Source organism: Astatotilapia calliptera, chromosome 2, assembly GCF_964374335.1.
Source record: "Astatotilapia calliptera chromosome 2, fAstCal68.1, whole genome shotgun sequence".
In the NCBI taxonomy this organism is placed as follows: Eukaryota; Metazoa; Chordata; class Actinopteri; order Cichliformes; family Cichlidae; genus Astatotilapia; species Astatotilapia calliptera.
This window is the reverse complement of record NC_137423.1, coordinates 12,524,075-12,544,984: the sequence shown is the minus strand read 5'-3', so window position 1 is coordinate 12,544,984 and position 20,910 is coordinate 12,524,075. Positions and strand designations below refer to the sequence as shown.

Genomic DNA, 20,910 nt, shown 5'->3' with positions numbered 1-20,910 from the left:
CATTTAAACTTATTTTCTGCACATTCCAGCACATAAAATATATTTTTTTTGTGTGTTTACACTCACTCTTTCAAATAGATGCAAGTAAAACACAGCAGAAAATAAATAAAGTCAAAGACTAGCGGTCATGTTGCTCTATTTTCACCTGTAAAGCAGGAGTAGAGTAGGCGGAGGTTTACCCTGGTGCAGGTGTGCCGCAGCGGTCAGTGGAAGAATCCACGAGTTTCTCTGTGAATTTCCCATTACGTCGTAGCGCACTCGGTACTTGCTTGGAAGTTTAGGGGGTTTTTTTCGCTGTAAAAAGACGTTTTCTTCCCACGCACAACGGACACTAATGTTTTTGTCACTTTTTATGGAATCAAACTCAAAGTAAGGTCAGTACTTCCACACTTTAAATGCTGCACACTCATACTCTCTCCCGCACTCGATATATGATGCACTGTTGATGTGCACACAGCTGTTTTGACCCCTCGGCATATTAAAAACCACACTGAAAAAAATAATCAGTGGTATAAACGTAAAAAAATTATTGTAATCGGTTGCACGAAATTAAGTTATGTTTGGTTAACCTTAGTTTTTTATGTTATACCTGCACACATTTTTCTGGTAACACAAACATGACTTTTTTATGTTGTTGTTATGTTTTTCATTCCGGTCAAATATTTATAGAAACCACTTGTTTATCAGACATGAACTTTTTGTGTTAATTGTATTGGACTACTATGTGTTATATTGACAAGATTATTTTATGGTAAGCTTATTTTATTTTATAACAAATTTCTAATATATAATATATAATATAATATAGTATATAATTGAGTGTTCAATAAATAAAACTAAATTAAGGCTGATCCTATTGTATGTACTGTACACTTTCTCTTCAATCAAAGAAATAAGCAAAACATTTTTGAACAATGACCTGTATTTTTGAAAATACTACACAGTTGTAACAATGGACTTTCAATTCAGGCTTCCAAAATATACATGAGTCATATTTGTACAATGCATCTCTTGAAAAACATTCCACAACATTCCTCAAAGTTATCTGCTGTAACCTGAATTCAACATTGTGGGGCCTTATGACATCGCGCTTATGTAAAAAATAGTTTTTTAAATGTAAGAGCCATAAGGTAATATGGCAACAGGGGTGTAAATATTAAAATGACACAAAGAAGAGACTTAAAATAACATTATAACCCACAGGCACAAAACCAAGAGACCTAAACTGATTAGTATTGGCTTGCTTCTATCACTAAACATCACAATCACTAATACTAGACAATGCAATCTGTTTGTAGTGGTGCACCTTGGGGAAAAAATTGCAAACTGGTGAAATTGGTGCAAGGCACCATTTCCATTGAGAAAAATGGACATTCAAAGTTTGAATTTTTTTTTAAAAAGAGTCATGGCTTGAAAAGTGAAAACTGCAGTAATAAAGGCCCCAAGTTGAAAAGTGCCAGAAAAATAAGTTTCACTATGTCCTGCAACTTTACCAGTGCTGGCTTAAAAGAAAGGATGGTACATATTTGAAGAGGTAAACATGTTGTTCCCACATCATAACTGGAAAACTGTTCAATTGTACAGTCTGGTCCTGAAAACCTGGGCCTTCTTTGAAAGGCTGTTTCTTTTGAGCTCCATAACCAGTTTCTATAATACCTCAAAGGTATACTTTTCCAGTGGGTAGGTGAGGTTCAAAGTGTACATTAGTCCAAACAGCATTGCAGCTGCTAGGGTATAGTTATCCAAATCCTGCCAGACTCTCTGGCCTTCAAGGACTATCCCGATGTCCTCAGGGCTGCCATTGGCATCTCTTGACTTTATGATGTAAATTCCCATGGTTGTTTCCTTATTAGATCGTTGGATAATGGCTTCATCTGTGGCCTAGAAAATGCAGAATTCCAAAATTTAATTAAACAGAACACTGGTCAAAGAACATTATACCAAATCTTATTTTAATCTGTGTCACTATTCCAAAAAATGTTAACATTAACACATTAGGTGAACAAAAATGGATTCATTACAGCATGTGATTTGAGTCCTCAGAATGCTTAAAAAGGTAATGAAGTGAAATCTCCATGCAAAGAAGCAGAATACTGTCAGAGCACAGAGAGGTGTTCAACTATCAACTCCACACATAGAAAAATGCAGGTAAAAGAAAAAAAAAAAAAACGCACCCATGGTAAATTGTGAAAATCCCAGGTGATTTTCAACATACTCCTGGCATAGAGTGACAAGCAGCATTTTGTTAAAATTATTATTTTCCCTAAAGTGTATACACAAATTATTTTTTTCTTACCTGGGCCGTGGGCTCCAGAATGTTCTGAAGTCTTCTTCCTATTTGTCCTCCTCGCCTTTTGAAGACCTTTATTAGTTTGTCAGATAGCACATCTATCTGCGAGAGTAATCTGGACTGCAGTGGCATGGTGGTAATGCGCTTAAACTCTGCATTTATCTAAAAAGAGAAGTTGTCACATAAAAATGCTGTCAAAATCTCAAATCTCACAAGGTTACATCCACACAAAGTTATATTACTATTTATTAGCTATGGGTCCCATGTTGCTGAGCAGTTCCATAGTTGCCCTTACTTCCAAACCACCCAAAGCCTGTTTGCAACCACAGCAGTTGCCTCCTTCTGGCCATTTTGCAGTTCTGCCAAATGACCCAGAAACTACATCTATTATTGTCATATACACATCAAGGTCTTTCATTAATACTTAGTTAAATTAGTTAATTTGACCTTTCCAGAAAATTTACCTTACAGAATGTGAGATAACATATGCAAATCTTCACTAGTAAATAAAATAATGTTATTAAAACCTTAACAGTAACACCTCTACATAACAGCGCTAGAGAATTGTTCTGAAGCAACACCAATCTGCCCTTCAGCAGGGATAAGCACCATATATCGATACAGAAAAAATAAATTTAACATATTTATACTGTCATTATTTTTATCTCTTTAAGCCCTCCTCTCAGTCTCTCTATAAATCAGTTAAAATAATTTGTTGGGTTTTTGTGTGTCTTTAACATGTTATCAGTAGATTACATTCACTGCCCCAGAACATGAAATAAAGCCCCACGTCATGCACTTCCTCTCCTAATGAGTACTGCATAGGTGTCATGCCCTAAATAAACCGACTTTAGTGAAGACACCCCCCCCCCCAACACACACAGAGCCCACCCCATGGCAAACTAGCTTATTTAACTGTTTAACTAAAACATTTTAGGTACAACCAGTTAACTAAATGGACACAAGTTTGTTAGTCTGTATTCACTGAGAAAAAACAAGCGGATGTGACTGGGCACACACTGAAAAAAAGCTAATGCACATAATATTGTCCCGCAGCTTAAGCTAGCATTATCGTTAGTTAACTTAAGGAATGACTTGTTTTTTCCATTATGTTGCTCAACAGCAATTCATGAGAAAAACTTCCCCATCTAATGGATGTTCTCTTCGTTTCCTCTCAAACATGTAGTTTTCAGTTTACCTTGACAAAGTAAAGCTCAGCACCAAACGTAAACGAAGCGAAGACAAAAAATGGCGGACCGCCACAGTGAATTTTCCCTCGCAAAACACACCCTGGGGGGTGGAGTTTCAACAGAAAACATAACTATTTTCTGTTATTTTGATATGACTGATTTTAAAAGACTGAACATCTTTCTAAAACAAGTGAAAGGCGTGAGACTTAATTATGTTTAGACCAAAAATATAAATGATTCATGTTGGATATATTTACTGTATTTTTACTAATTTAACAACCTCATCATTGCATTAGTCGCTTTATGCTATAGCATTACGCTTACATTAGCTTGAAGCTCAAGGTCGTCATTTTATTTAATTTCTTTTTCTGGGCTTACAAACAGGACACACAACATTTAGATAACCGTTACACTGAATCTTGGGTCTGTGTTGAGTCTTCCAGCTGCTGACTACAGAAGCTAGATTGACCTTTCAGCATGTTTATAGCGGCTGTGGCTATGTGCTGGTAATGTTACCGTGTGTGAGCAGTCACATTGGCAGCAGACATGTTTCAACAAACTAGTCATATCCCGGCCCTACATTAGCTTGTTTAATGGTTAAGACACTGCAGGTACCACCACTTACTACAGACACCGATGCAAGTTTGTAATAGTCTGTTAATTTAGACTGAAAGAATATAGAAACAATATTAACTCACATTATATATGTTAATTACTAATTTGCTTATCGCATAATTTCGGTTACCATTAGCTAACTGGAGCTAGCTAACATTGGCCTCTCATGGTTTTCGATAAACAGCCCACATACCTGTAAAATAACAACACCCAGTAAAAGTCCACATATATAAAGGGTCTACACTCGTTCTCACTGGTGTGTTAGCTTTAAAATCTTATTTACCTTCAAGTGTAAAACTCCAGATGGTAGTAGATTTCCCAAAGCGAGAGACAAAAATGGCGGACAGCGCAGCCGATTTTTCCTTTCCAGGGGGCGGAGCTTGAGGATAAAACACGACTAACTTGTTTCTTTTCAACATGATTTGTTCTAAAAGAATCAATATTCTTAAAGAATATGTGAAAATTAAAAGACAAAAATATGTTTAGATGTGAAATTTAAATTAGTCATGCTGGATATATGAAGTAATTCTATGCAAATTCAACAACCACCCTATTGCATTTTTTTCAGTGCATGTAACTAAATTAAAACCCTGTCATCCCATCTTTCATGAATTTTTCTAAAATGGGTTTACTCATGAGATGCTAAATTATAGCATAGAGTACATTATTTTGACCCCATAGAAATGAATGTAAAACCATCACTGCTGGGATACGCTGTGATGCTTAGTAAAACAATTGTGCACACATTTTGACATGGCTGCAATAACGTGAGCTAGAAGTGATCGATAAATAAATATAAAGGGAACTGTGGTTAGATGAATTACTGGCGGGCTAACGATGGGATTTTGAGATGCGTCAGAGTAAGGGAGTGAGCTTTAATCACGTTCAGCCTCACATGATGTATTTATTTGTCTTTTTATGTATTTCTTGTGTAATTTTTATATCTTTGTCATTTGTATATTGCATACCTTTGTGTGACCTGCACGGGGAGATGAGAGTAAATAAGTAGTTATCCTAAAATCTGGCATTTTTTTTATCTGTTGTCAGTTCACTATTATCCCTGTTAATTAAACAATTGAAAAAAACTTGTGTAGGTAAAGGAGGACAAAGTCTCCGTCAGCCTGAGCTGCAAACACTGACAGGATTAACCAAATGCAGTTTTTACTGCCACTATTTAATGCGTACTTGCAGAAGGTGAAGCTGAGACAACGAGGTTCAGATTTATCTTTGGCTGCTGGGATCCTCAGGCGGCCCGAGAACTTTCACTGAGCTCACTCCTGATTCATCACATATGAGTTTTGTGCTTTCGAGTCCATCAGAGACTCTAGGTCTGGCTCAGGTCAGTTTCCTTGCCATAAGCGGTTAAACTCAGCTATCTCGGGTGGCTCCATCACTCACACAAGCTGCACATCTCAACTCTACGCACACCCTGTGAAGTATCTTTCAGGCAAGGCAGCATCATGTAGCAGCCTGTTCAGTGAGGTTTACAGTGGAACGCTGCATGTAAACATCCAAACTTTTCCATTTGGATTTGAACCGCGTTGAACTTTGTGGTTGCAAATGTGATTTCTCTGTGTGACCTCGTCTCCCGCTTATTAGAATTTTTGAAAACTTTTAGCGTGGTCTTTCATCTTTTGTGCTGATTATTCCACCATGAGAGTTTTATGTTCATTTAAGACCTTGCAGTGTTTATAAGGGCTTTCAAAATACCAGACGCATGAAAGGGAAACAGTCTGAACTGAGAGAAATTAAGAAATTACTCTGAAAAGCTTGTGATGGTGGTGGTAGGTAAATGGATATGTGAGGCTGATGTGTGTGTGTGTGAGAGCTGCACCATGTTTTTGTTATTGACTCAATCAATCACACGCCACCCTAACAGCAGCGCCGTGTGTGCACTCTCTGTGTCTCTTCAAATCTGTTCAAGTGGTGATTGACTTTAATTACTAACAGTGATGTGAAGAGCACAATAATATTCCCTCAGTCCCTTTGCTACTGCTTCTTCTTCTTCTTTACTCATCATCCATTTATATAACAGTTCATAACCCTACTGTGTGTGTGTGTGTGTGTGTGTGTGTGTGTGTGTGTGTGTGTGTGTGTGTGTGTGTGTGTGTGTGTTGTGGGGGGGCTTGCTAATTTAACAAACACAATTAGAATGAGAAAATGTCTGTCCTCTGTGTCGTCCGCCTGTGGACAAGGGTTTCTTTTTCACATGCATGGTTTGAGCAAGAGCAGCACTGTCTCTGAACAGCAGGGATCACGCTGATTGGCTGGCTGAGAGGGTTAACATTTGAAGAACCTGTCAGTCTCCCTCCATCAGTCATCTGTATCGATCACGTGCTATGTGTGCGGATTGTTTTAATAATGATATGGCAGCTCTCAGGCTCTTTGTGAGATGATGAAGAAGATACTGTGTTCACTGGTTTAATAGAATCGTTTCATGGAATTTGACTTCAGTAAATTCCTTTAGATTCTGCCTTGATATTATTAGTTTCTCTCTTTTTTACTGGGTGTACTGTGTTTTGCTGTAACTCTTTCTCAGCTGAGACCAGCACAATGCAGATTGAACATTTAAAGCAATAATAATAAAAAAATGTACTGCTGGCTTTTTTTTTATTTCTATTTTTTCAGTTTTAAGTTACTGCCTGGAAAGAAAATTTCCTCTATAGCCATAATTGTTGGGCTACCTCCATCTCACCCTATCCCGTGCATCTTCCTCTGTCGTACCAACCCTCTGCATGTCCTCCTTCACCGCATCCATTAATCATCTCTGTGGTCTTCCTCTTTTCCTGGCAGATCCATATCTAACATCCGTTGTCCAATATGTCCACTAACCCACCTCTGAACAATATTAGAAAAAGGAATATTACAAACCAGTCTCAGCCTGGCATGTCTACAGGGAGTGCAGAATTATTAGGCAAATGAGTATTTTGTCCACATCATCCTCTTCATGCATGTTGTCTTATTCCAAGCTGTATAGGCTCGAAAGCCTACTACCAATTAAGCATATTAGGTGATGTGCATCTCTGTAATGAGAAGGGGTGTGGTCTAATGACATCAACACCCTATATCAGGTGTGCATAATTATTAGGCAACGTCCTTTCCTTTGGCAAAATGGGTCAAAAGAAGGACTTGACAGGCTCAGAAAAGTCAAAAATAGTGAGATATCTTGCAGAGGGATGCAGCAGTCTCAAAATTGCAAAGCGTCTGAAGCGTGATCATCGAACAATCAAGCGTTTCATTCAAAATAGTCAACAGGGTCACAAGAAGCGTGTGGAAAAACCAAGGCGCAAAATAACTGCCCATGAACTGAGAAAAGTCAAGCGTGCAGCTGCCAAGATGCCACTTGCCACCAGTTTGGCCATATTTCAGAGCTGCAACATCACTGGAGTGCCCAAAAGCACAAGGTGTGCAATACTCAGAGACATGGCCAAGGTAAGAAAGGCTGAAAGACGACCACCACTGAACAAGACACACAAGCTGAAACGTCAAGACTGGGCCAAGAAATATCTCAAGACTGATTTTTCTAAGGTTTTATGGACTGATGAAATGAGAGTGAGTCTTGATGGGCCAGATGGATGGGCCCGTGGCTGGATTGGTAAAGGGCAGAGAGCTCCAGTCCGACTCAGACGCCAGCAAGGTGGAGGTGGAGTACTGGTTTGGGCTGGTATCATCAAAGATGAGCTTGTGGGGCCTTTTTGGGTTGAGGATGGAGTCAAGCTCAACTCCCAGTCCTACTGCCAGTTTCTGGAAGATACCTTCTTCAAGCAGTGGTACAGGAAGAAGTCTGCATCCTTCAAGAAAAACATGATTTTCATGCAGGACAATGCTCCATCACACGCGTCCAAGTACTCCACAGCGTGGCTGGCAAGAATGGGTATAAAAGAAGAAAAACTAATGACATGGCCTCCTTGTTCACCTGATCTGAACCCCATTGAGAACCTATGGTCCATCATCAAATGTGAGATTTACAAGGAGGGAAAACAGTACACCTCTCTGAACAGTGTCTGGGAGGCTGTGGTTGCTGCTGCACGCAATGTTGATGGTGAACAGATCAAAACACTGACAGAATCCATGGATGGCAGGCTTTTGAGTGTCCTTGCAAAGAAAGGTGGCTATATTGGTCGCTGATTTGTTTTTGTTTTGTTTTTGAATGTCAGAAGTGTATATTTGTGAATGTGGAGATGTTATATTGGTTTCACTGGTAAAAATAAATAATTGAAATGGGTATATATTTGTTTTTTGTTAAGTTGCCTAATAATTATGCACAGTAATAGTCACCTGCACACACAGATATCCCCCTAAAATAGCTAAAACTAAAAACAAACTAAAAACTACTTCCAAAAACATTCAGCTTTGATATTAATGAGTTTTTTGGGTTCATTGAAAACATGGTTGTTGTTCAATAATAAAATTATTCCTCAAAAATACAACTTGCCTAATAATTCTGCACTCCCTGTAACTCTGTGCAACATTCTTCCTTCTTCAACTTCCACCATGTAACCGTTGCCTCTACGTTCAGTTGCTTCCTCTTGACTTCTTGACAGAACCGTTCAATGCTGCCCAACTAATTTCTACCCTGAGACAATAATAATAACTTTGGCAACCTTGATTTCTGTAAGGATCTAACCAAACACCTTTGTAAGGAACCTGGGAGCGATCTTTGCCAACATTTTTCCTTTTGATAAATACATGCTGTTGTCAAAGTTAACTTCTGTTGTCTTTGAGTACTTGTGAAGATGAAGGTGTCTCTGTCTTTCAGAGACTTTGAAAACCTTGTTCATACCATTATTTCATCTTGGCTTGACTATTGTAGTAGTTTTTATGCAGGTGTCAGATAAAGCTGGACCACATTTTGCTCATGTTGGCTTACTTTCAGTGGTTCCCGGTCAGGGTTTCTCTCTTCTTCTTCTTCTTTTTTTTCTTTGTTATTTAAAATTTTCATATTGGCTGTCTCTTTTATTTCTTTGTTCTTTTATTTTTAAAGTGCTTTGTGTTTCATTACCATCTTTTTTAAATTTACCTGATTTCACTTGACATGACAAATACAAGTAGGCATTCAGTCACCAAAATGATGCAAGCAACCACAAATAAATAAAAGTTTACCTTCAAGCATGGTCCTTCAGCCTCGAATACTGCATTTCTACTGCCCAAGCAAATCTTATAAATATACACTCCGTTTCACTTCTTGTACCCACATCTGACTCTAAAAGCAGAAAAGTGTCAACCTTGAGGTAGAGCCACAAAACAACTACAAAAAGATCCAAACTCATTTGAAGTATCTCCACAAAAATGAGCAGAAAACCATTAATTTTTCAGCATTGTGTTTTGCTCCTGGGTAGGAAGATGGGGCGCCTTTTCACAGTCTGTGCTCAGGGGCCTGTTGTTTCATAATCTGTTCAGGGTGTAGGTGTAATAAGCTGTACTGTGAGCCCACACCATTTTAGCCTGAAGGAAAACGCCCATATTATGCTTTATCACCCTTTTTCTGCAGTACTGTTCTGCTTAAAGTAATTGCACATGTAGTCTTTTGTAGCACGACTGCTGGTGTAAATACATACAGACCGCAATGATTTTTATTTAATTTCACTATGCATAGAAGTGTTTAGCTGGGAGAGAAAAATGCCGAATGTAAAACTGTGAAGACTCTTTGCGTACCACGTGTAACACATCCCTTCCTCTGTGACTGGTTTTTAAAAGGTTTAATCTGCCTTTTTATAATTACATTTCTTCCAGAATGAGCCCTATTATTATGATGGAAATGTTTACATTTTTATCCTGAGTGAGCTCTGACTTTGCTCATCATTTCTGTATGAGCACTGGTAATATTTGGAGGCTGATATTAACTGTAATATATCATGCAGTCGACATAAAAACAGAAAACGGCTGTAATGAAGACAACCGGTTCAGTGGACAGAGTGTGTGTGTGTGTATACTAAAGGCAGCTGTTAGCTTGCGCATCATCACATGTTAATCAGCTTCTGTTAGCGATGTTGCTGGTTAAATATGCATGCGGCAGCGGCAACGCAGCATCTTTAATTAAACAAGAGTAATCCGCTGCTATTCCAGCATGAATTCTTCATGATCGTTCTGCTGCCAATTAACACTGTGCGTCACTCACGCAGACTCCGACAAGTCTCGGGCTAATGTGTGAGGTTCTCCGGCAGTAACTTTTATTTTTCATGAGGATAATTATCATCATTTTTCCACGGTAGAGGGGAGGCGAAGGACTGGGGTTGGTGTGTGTGAGAGGAGGTGGCAGCAGCAGCTGTAGTTTCACTTTGACAGCAGGAAGGATTTCAGCACCTTTATTACATTACACCTTTTAGCTTTTACACCTGTAAGCAGTATCTTAGTGTTTGGATTTACTTACAACACCAATCAAGTAACTCCAAAGATGTAAGAGTTTTAGTTAGTTTGGGACATATTTCTGCCTAATTTGATTAACCTAATTTAACTTTCCATCTACACATCAAAGAATAATAGTAAAAAGCTTTAACTGAAGAAGACCCTCATGCCATTAAATGTAGAAGCATGAATGGAGTCACTTATCTGCATCAAAATGCACTGAAAACACTCTACCTTGACCTCTTCACGTTTTGTTGAAAAAAACAGAAATACACTAAAAGAAAGCAGCAGAAGGTCGTCATTAGTTTGCTGTATGTGCTGTAATGATTTCAATGTATGATGCAGATCTCAGTTTAACTAGTTTAGATTCTTTTCTCACAAGCTGTTCAAAAACCCTCCAGAGAACTATACACATAGTGAAAGACTGGACTGAAATGGTGATGCTGTGATGGCCGTTTTGATGTTCAGGTAAGGAAAAGATGCATGTTATACTTTAACTATATTTATTTCTTTGTTTTTAAATATTCTGCATAATGCAAGTGTATTCACTTAATGATAGATTGTAAAGTAAAATGGAATCCAATATATTGAATGACATAATAACTTCATAAATGTTTGTTCAGACAGTCTCAGTCAGTTATTGAGTAGATCATTTCGGCTTCACTGAGGCAAGACTTGCATGCAGAGAAAAGACAACAATCCAACCTCGGGAACATTTGAGGACAAATGGAGGAACGTGGCTGCCTCTGTTAGGTGTTTGACCAAATGATTTTGATCCTCTTATTACATTTTGTTTGCTACTGTACAGTAGTCCAACCACTTGGGTGTGTCACATTGTAACACATAGTAAAGAAACAATTCATAGGCACGAGGAAACATGGGGAAAGACGGCGATCTAGTGGGATGACTCAACAAAGGGTGAGGGGAGACATTGACAATAAATACACAAAGTAATGTCGTGAGGCAACAGTGCTAGTCACTGTGCTGCCCAGAAGGATCAGGATCACTAGGGAAAATATACAAAACTCGAGACCAAGAACAAAACTAATCTACTAAAGATATGTGATTATAAACTCGAAGAAAACCAAGAATTACAAATTTACATAAAGAAAACTACACAGTCTAAAAAAGTCAAAATCCCTTAAAAAGGCCAAGTTCATCTTGTATGTACTTGTGCATCCTTCTCATTTTGTCTTGGACTGTCAAAATTTAAAGTGACCTTCCTGTGATTGGCTGCCCCTCACAAACAATAGGTTTGAACATAGAAGGGGCGGGGCTTTTGGACAGCAAGAGCAGTGTGCCTGAAATCACCATATATTCAGGGGTGCATATAAGTGGTACGCAGGTGCGCATTCGCTGTCAAAATAAAAGACGCGCACTAGATAAGAAGTTGCAACGCGTGTTGGCGTACATAAGATTTTCTGGAGTAGGACAGATATTTCTTTAGAACTCTTAAAGATGTCTGTGAAGGTTCTCAGTCATCCAGGTCATCGTAGTCAAAGGAGCTTGCAAAGAAAAGCGTCTGGACTTCTTTAAGTTGCTTGAAGACGTTTCACCTCTCATCCGAGAAGCTTCTTCAGTTCTAAGGTCAAATGGTGGCGAGTCCCAGATATAACCTAGTGGGAGTTTCCCCCCACAGAGGGACAAAAGGACCCCCTGATGATCCTCTAATCGCCTGAGCCAAGGTGTGAAACTGGGTGTGGGTCCCAATCAGCCAGAGTTTCGGGTGTGTTCATTGTGAAACCTGGCCCCACCTTATCATGCGAATTCCTGAGGTCAGATGGCCCAGGATGTGAGTGGGCGTTAAGGCGTCTGGGAAGGGATCTCAAAACTGGATTATAGATGGCAGAGAGTTGGTGTCGTAAACCCCTTGTCTTGTCTTGTCCTGTGGAGCCACCTCCACAGGACAAGACTCAGCAGTCCATCTGCATCTTAAGGATAAAGGACACTCTTTCGAGGATGCCAATGTTCACATTTTGGACAGAGAGGACAGATGGTTTGAAAGAGGAGTGAAAGAAGCCATCTATGTCCACTGTGAGCGACCATCTTTGAACAGAGGCGGGGGTTTACGACACCAACTCTCTGCCATCTATAATCCAGTTTTGAGTTCCCTTCCCAGACGCCTTAACGCCCACTCACATCCTGGGCCATCTGACCTCAGGAATTCGCATGATAAGGTGGGGCCAGGTTTCACAATGAACACACCCGAAACTCTGGCTGATTGGGACCCACACCCAGTTTCACACCTTGGCTCAGGCGATTAGAGGATCATCAGGGGGTCCTTTTGTCCCTCTGTGGGGGGTTACTCCCACTAGGTTATATCTGGGACTCTCCACCATTTGACCTTAGAACTGAAGAAGCTTCTCGGATGAGAGGTGAAACGTCTTCAAGCAACTTAAAGAAGTCCAGACGCTTTTCTTTGCAAGCTCCTTTGACAACTCTTAAAGATGTCGAAGAAGCAAGCTCCTTTAAGCTTTGCTGTTGCTCCGCCTCCAAAGAAATGTCAGAAGGAGTCCGAACCGCAAAAGAAGCGTGCATTCTTGGAAAAGTGGTTTCAGGAGGTGAGCTGGCTTCAAACAAGTGATGAACGCACAGAGATGTGGTGCAGAATATACCATGAAAATCCCACTCTAGCGGACAAAAACAGTGCCTTTTATATGTACACAAACGTGCGTTGCAACTTCTTATCTGGTGCGCGTCTTTTATTGTGACAGCGAATGAGCACCTGCAGACCACTTATGTGCACCCCTGCATATAAGGATATCCCCTCTTTCTGATGTCAGTGAGAGCCAAGGACAGAAAAACTGAGAATAGTGACAGAAATCTGAGCTGTTGGCTTGCAGAAATTACTTGTACATATACTGACCGCATTATATAAACCTCTGGTCACGCTCAATATGAGCGTCCACCGGTGCAACAATATAAATGGCAGAAAAATAAACAAAAAGACTAGTCTCTATTTAATGAACCAAAACATATCTGCATGACTTGATCTGTTATTTCCAACCATCTGCCATCATATAACACACTGAAACAGCTCACCACCTCAAGTCTTGCCTCTTTGCTTTATGGTGTCAGGTTGTTGTCAACATGTTTAGCATTCAAGGCTCTTCCACAAAGGGTTAAAGGTTGCCTCATTTAAATCATGATCTATACATTTCCTCTCGTACTGGCTACTAATTAGGAGCAGTGTGTGTGCTGCCTCCTGAATAAGCCAGAGAAGACCCCAGTTTGAGATTTATTTCATCACAGCATCGACTCCATGTTATCAACTGAAAATGGACTTATTATTGGACTTACCTACAGCTATTAATTAGAAGTCATTTCTTTCATTTCTGAAATGACTTCCCACCTGCGGCTCTTGTGTCAGCTCCAGCTGTATGTAGAAGGGAACATCGCTGTGAGTACTTTTGCTCTTTGCATGAGTATGTGATCCAAGAAAAGAGCAGGTGTCACTAATAACATTAATGGCAGCTCAGTTCCCGTTTGACAGAAAATACATCAATCAGAGAAACCAAATTCATCATAGTTTTGTTTTAAATATAAGAGATTTTTCTTTATTCGTTTGTTCCCTTTTGCCATCTTTCCTGTTACCTGCTCCAACTGTGCCAAATGATCGACTCCTGGCGTCCCCCCGTTTATCCGCTTTAATCTGTCAGAGCTGCTGAATCAATGTTAATGTGCTCTATGAAATGTTAACTTGCTGCCAGTGTCATTTTTCCTGATTAAATATTGACAGAGGAGCATCATGCTTTGATGGTCTTCTGAATATACATCAATGACACCTGAGCTGCAAACCTGCCAGAAAAAACTGACTTCATATTAGACCAGAACCAGCAAACCAAATTATATAAAGTACAGGATACTGTCCAAACCCTGAACCTCCTTTCATTTGCTATCTGCTTCCAGTTTTTCAGTGAGTAAAGGATCTTTCCTCGGGAAACTTTTTTTTTAACAAGCTGGAACAGAAATGCCTCAGACTGTCATAACAGATACTTCTCATCAGTCACATTTCAAGTCTTGCTGCATAAACAATTCAGTGCCAGCTCCCTCCATTTAAATCATCACCTTCAAATTCTCTTCAGAAATTTCAAATCAAAAACTTTTCCATTGAGTGCTCCTGAACTCGTCCTGTTTAAGGTGTAAATAATGAGTTTTCTCCGGGCCTTTAGCCGTTGATAATCTTATTGTTTCTATCCCCTTTCTGTTTCTTTTGAGCAGTTTATAATGAAACAACAACTAATGATGTAATGCTGAAGTGCTGACAGCTAAGGAGAGAGTTGCATTAGGTTCAAAAGATGAGGTTGTAGGTGAAATGATGACCTGATTCTGCTGTCACAGCTTTAGCTGTCCTTCTGATAGTTATAGCTGGCATGCCTGGCCAGTAAATTTGTTTCTCTCAAGCAGACATTGCAGAGGTAAGGAAGAACCATCCACATCCAACAATAGAAGCCTTAAAAACCTCAAAATAACCAACCTTTATTCCTTTGCAAGAAGTCAAAACATTCACCCTTCAAAGTTAGAGCTAATCTGTGCTTTCAAAGAAAACTTTCAAACTCACTTTAGGAGCCCATGCTCGACCTTTCATCACCAAGCTGCAACCACCTACAATCTCACAACTATCATCCCAAACCGTACAACAATAAAGAGGTTTTCTTTTATCCAGCTCTAGCTCAAAAAGCCGTGCAGCAGGAAGAAACATGATGACCTCATCTGCAGGAGATTGCTGCAAATGTCTTTAAATCGCTCACTACCTGTAAACAGGTGAGCTGCAGGGGAGCTGACAAGATCCTCGCTGAAAAGATTTGTTTGTAGATGTTTATAATGCTGGGAACATTAAACCCGCTCTTCTAAAACCTTTTGAAATTTCTTTGAATTTTCATAATTTTGAATATAATTAAAGAAAATTAAAGATTTGCAGTATATCTTCCTTTCAGCTTTGTTTGTTTGTAAGGTCGCCTCTAACACAAACCAGACTTTCCCTGCAGCAGTTCTGCATTGCAAGCATTCAACGATGATTATGACATATTCTCAGGAAACAGTGCATTTAGTGTTACAGCTAATCAAATATGCATCTGGAAAACGTGCTGGTGGTCTTTTTTTGAGAATTCCCTGACCTGCAGTATTAAACCACATTGCACTAAGAACTGGTGACTACGGGTATAAGCAAATCAACCATGTGTAACTTTCTGGGACTTTCACTGGAAACCTTCAGTGCTAATTGCTTTTTCAGCCACAAAGCTGAAATCAGTTTTCTGCTTCCTAACTAGAAACCTTTTTGTGACCTTGACAATCCCCCCCCCCTCCACCACCCCCCTTCTCTCTCTTACCTACTTTTAAAATAGACTCTTTATTTTTGTCTTTCTCTGTAGGATGCTTCTCTTAGCTCCTGGTGCATCTTCTTTGCTTGTTGTTTCTTAACTAGGAATGTTTTTTGTGTTGCTCCTGAAATAAGATTCTCCTTTTATCTTTTGTTTTCCATCTAGGAAGCCTTCTTTCATGATTCTCAACAAGAAAAATACAATTTCCCAAACTAGAAAGCCTCCTCCTCCTTGTTTATGATCAGGCCTCCTGTATTCTAATATCTTCACCAGAAAGCCTCGTCTTTCTTTGATCCCTAACAAGGAACCTCGCAAAACTAGACAAATATGAAAAAAAAAAAAACATAAGTGATGTTTTTATTAAAAACTGTGTTAAATTGAATGATTGCTGACTTAAATTTCTCCATTTTGGTTCACGCTCGGCTCTCAGCAGTGTTAATTCTGTGTATCTGCAGAAGTAGAGGAAATGTCAGTGGTTCAGTTCCTGCTTTAAGCAGCTCTGTGACTCCTCTGCCTCCTGTGGTCACTCTGTGGGTCAGTGGGTGTGCAGGAATGCTGCGAAGTGAAGAAATGGAGAGCTGGTGAAGGTGAAGATTTTGAATGGTTTTATTAGAATTGCGCTGACTCTCGGTGAAGTCGGTTCAGTGACAGCGGAACAGACGGGCTGCCAATCAGATCGCTGAAGTAAACCATTGGGGTGTTTTGGTGAAGCAGTAAATTCCACCCACATCCGTCTGAACGGCTCCAAAATCCTCCTCTGCTGTAGTTTTGTGCCCTCTCGCCTGTGAAGCAGCTGTATTTCTGTGAATCCCAGCTCGTCCATTTCCAATGAGGGTCAGTTGTGAGGGAGGAGGATGCGAGGAGGGAGCAGCAACAGCGCTAAAATCTCGCAGTTTTCCTGACCACATCTCAGGCTGCGGTCCTGTTTTCTTCCTCTCCTGCTGAGCGATGTGAGGAGCAGTGGCTTTAACCCTGTGTGGGAGGACGAGGAGAGGAAGCACATCTGATTATTTATCCATTCAGAAGCGAGCGGCTATGGCGGACGTTCCCCCGGCCCCGCCTCCTCAGTTGAATCACCTCAGCAGTGCAAGCTTCATCTTTAAAAACTCTCCCTTCATCAGAGGATCTGTAGCTTCGCAGCTCAGCGCGCTCAGAGAGCAAAGGTCAAACACTGTAAATGTGAGCGAGGTGTCCCATGTAACCCATTACCCAGACTAATGTGTGTGTGTTTTTCTATCGACCTGCAAAAAGTGAGGCCTCACCCTGACACAGGCTGCTCTCATTAGAACAGCAGACAACAAACAGCTGGCAGCTCAGTGCACCCTGAGGCTAAAGGTTAGCTTGCACTGCTAACCTTCACCCCAGGATCCATCAGTGCTCCTCACCTCCTTCCCTCATTCTGCATGAGATCCATCTTTCTTTCCTTTTTCTTGTTAGTGCAGGAAACCTGGACTGAACTGAGCATTGGTATTTTCTCACTCTCCCCAATTCAAAGTCATTGTGAAGATGATTGAAAATGACGAAATTTTCTCTACTGGAAAGACAGTGCCATCTGTGTTTTAACATATGCAGTGTAATGTTGATCCAGTATGTCACGTTGATGGAATACTTCTTTGGTTCAGTCAAAATAAGATGTACAATGTACACATGTTGGACAACATATGGAGTCTGGCATGGAGGCCATCTGCTTGCAGCACTGCTGAGTTCTTGTTGGAGCACAGGTTGCTTTGATAGGGACCTTCAGCTCCTCTGTATTTTTTGGTCCATTGCGTATGTTTGACAATATGTTAATAATACTCCGCAGATTCTCTAGGGTTACACTGATTGGCTGGCCAATCCAGCACAGGTATTAATATGGTCAGCAAACCAATTTGGTAGTAGTTTAGCACTGTGGGCAGGTGCTAGGTCGTGCTGGGAATGGAAATCAGCATCTCCATAAATGGTGTCAGCAGGTGGAAGCTTGAAGTGCTCCGTAATCTCCTGATAGATGTCTTTGTCGACTTTGGACTTGATACAGCAGACCAAACATGAGCACCATGACATGGCATCTCAAATCAGCACAGACTGTGGAAAGTTTCAGCTGAAAGTCAAACACCTCACAAATGCTGCGCCTCTCCACTCTTCCTCAGACTCTAGGATCTTGACTTCCGAATAATATACAAAATGTACTTTCATCTGAAATTTGGACTTATTCGGTCCTTGTTGCCCCTTGCTCCTTTAGTTGAAAAGTAACTTGATTTTAGGAATGTGACAGTTGTAGTATGACGTTTCTGTGCGTAGCAGCTCTAGAAGCACTGACACCAGCTTCAATTTTTGAAAAACCTGTTAAATCCTGTTGGTTTCCTGCCATATTTTTCCTTTCCCTGAACTATAAACTGCCAGTTTCTCTAGATCCTAGCAGCACATCTGGATGATGTACCGTGCACTAGTGGGTCTGCTGGACCAGTGCAGACATGCTGCAGGACCAGATGCGCTGTCTACACCAGCTCTCTCTTACCCTTTACCCGCCCCTGTTGCTTGTCTTGTGTTTCTATGGTGTATTGATAGTCATGTGCTTTTTGTGTTGAGGTGTTTTTTCTGTTATCAAACTGTTCTCCCACTAGGAGCTCAGTCTGAGTGGAATTTTTTTTCTCCTCCTCTTACCTCATGTTATGTATTTTCGTTGTTTGTTTCCTATCAGCCTACCTTTCTGACGTCTCCCCAATGTGATGTTTGTGTAAAGTTGGTCAGAAGGTTCCTTTGTAAGTGCACATGTGCCATTAGCGTGCTGCCTGCCGTAACCCTAATTTCCTTCGGGATTAATAAAGTATTCTGATTCTGATTTATGGGTATTTGTACCTGTAATATCCCAGAAACATTAGTGTTAATACATGTCTCTTTATATTTATGAATATATTTAACAATTTATTTCTACACTTCATTTTATATGATTGTTGTGTTGTCTGTTGTATGTGTGTGGCTATGAAAGCTCAGTTTCCCTCTGGGATTAATAAAGTTTCTCTGATTTTGATTTCTTTTTCAAATCATGTCCTTTTTGGCAACTTTGGCACCACAGAGCATCCAGATCATAACTCTGACTGCAAAACACATTTAGCTTTCCCAAGAATGGCTGTATAAATTCTCTATAGGCTGTTCTTGTTCATGTGAATCTATCTATCCATTTCTATTTGTGTTATTTCAGTTATTACATTATATGGCTACAGTGTGACCATATCCAAGGCAGGGCCGGCAGGGACAAAAAATGGGCAGGGGGAAGTATGATAAAAGGATAGAGTACAAATAGAAACACATGATTTATTGTCAGCTGCTGCACCTGTAAGAAAAAACCAAATCATACAGCATCTGCAATACAAAAATAGAAAATACACACACACTATGTGAAGATTGTTGATGTATGTGTGTGTGTGTGTGTGTGTGTGTGTGTGTGTGTGTGTGTGTGAGAGAGAGAGAGAGAGTGTCTTTGTCACAAATGTACTTGATAATGATGGTGGGAACCCCCAATAACACCCCTCCGGGAGCTGGGAGCAGACATAGATAGAACCAGGATAACTGCTTTATTCGCAGCTCTGATTTCGATTCAGATTTTTCTTTTTGATGGATTTACACGAGGGTAGCTGGGAATGATCACACTATTCCTGATACAAAGCATGATGCCAGGTTTCTTTTCATCCCATCTCATTTTATTTTCCTTTTCTCATCGATGTCTTTTTTTCAGCCTTCTAAAAGTGAGGATGTGACTGTCAGAGGATGATGATGATGATGATGATGATGATGATGATGATGATGATGATGGTGTATTTTTACATGTGGATCCCAGGAAGAACTGTGACTACCCTGCTAACAACTACTGGAGACTGAATTAAACAAATGCATGAATTCTCTCACATCAGCTCTCCCCTGATATCCTGTGTCATTTTACAAATACAGAATGATATTGGTTGTCGGTAATTCCCTCATGCACACTGAACATTGTTGCTGAAGTTCAGCCCTGCAGCAGTTTGTGATGTCACAGTGAGACGACCCTGGACACTCACTGTCAGTGGACACACACTTTAGAAACGTTTATCATTACATGTATGAAAGAGTGTATTTATATCTATTTGTAACTATGTAGGAGTAAAATATTTGTTAAAATTTATATTATTAAAAGTTTATTTCATACTCTCATTAGTGGTTTATTTTCAGATATTTTGTGTATGTTTTCAGTATTTTCATTTATCTCAGATTTCAGTAGTGAAAGCATTTCTTCCAACTTCTGTCTTCTCTGTTCCGGCAGACAGCCGCCCACTCAGAGTCTGCTTCTGTCTTACGTTTTTACTTCTCGCTGTCTACACTTAGTTAAAAACTGTTTATGTTTAAGGTGATAAAAGTGTTAAAGAATTAAAGTCTTATTTCCATCAGAGCGTATGTACAATGCAGAGCAAACAAAAAAGTTTGGAAACTATTTTAATTTGAACCAGGTAGGGTCCCCCAAGGTGACATGCCAGACCAAGAAATTCAGAACAAGCCGATGAAGCTTCTGGTGGCCAGATCTCGACAAAGAACAGCCCGAAAGAGCTTTATACCCTGCTGTGGGCCCACCAGTCACAGGAGGGGCTGTAGGGGTTCAGTATGAATCTGTTGGGTTGGGATCAGGGCAGAGGTCCAGGTGGTCACTTCTCTGGTGGGAATGAGCTTATTTGCGAGGTTGAACAATATCTGGCTAAGTGTGGTTTGGCTCACACCACTGCAGAGCTAGGCTTCTGCAACCAATCCTCTGGTGAGGGCCTGGACTATATATTCTATATTCCACTCTGGATTTGGAATCAGTGAGTTACCTGGTGTTTACCAGTGTTGGGTAAGTTACTTTAAAATAGTAACTTAGTTACATTACTAGTTACTTCTCTCAAAAGTAACTCAGTTACTTCAAGTTACTCGTTACTTTCAGAGTAACTAGTTACTAGGGAAAGTAACTTTGGTTTTACTCAGAATTCTCTTGTTAATGTGTTGCTTCCATAACCTTGCCAGTCTTCTAGCTTGCTTACTTGCCACAAGTGCACTGTGCCACCTACCAATAGAAAGAAAAAGATAATGTGCACATTTCCACGAGAGAAATCCCACGCCTGGACCGTCATTGACTGCTGCCATGATTCTAGCCTACGTCACAGCG

The 20,910-nt window shown here is 40.2% G+C and overlaps 1 long non-coding RNA gene across 4 annotated transcripts; it reads right to left on the bottom strand.

Annotated features, from left to right (window-relative positions):
• Positions 1–904: 904 nt before the first annotated feature.
• Positions 905–4,596, bottom strand: LOC145430405 (uncharacterized). Of its 4 annotated transcripts, none has more exons than XR_013910973.1 (3): positions 4,379–4,596; positions 2,297–2,452; positions 905–1,881 (listed from the first exon to the last, which is right to left on the bottom strand). It is a non-coding gene; the product is annotated as an uncharacterized LOC145430405 (long non-coding RNA). The 4 variants fall into 4 exon arrangements; XR_013910976.1 differs by lacking the exon at positions 4,379–4,596 and adding an exon at positions 3,489–3,582; XR_013910977.1 differs by lacking the exon at positions 4,379–4,596 and adding an exon at positions 2,586–3,137.
• Positions 4,597–20,910: the final 16,314 nt, after the last annotated feature.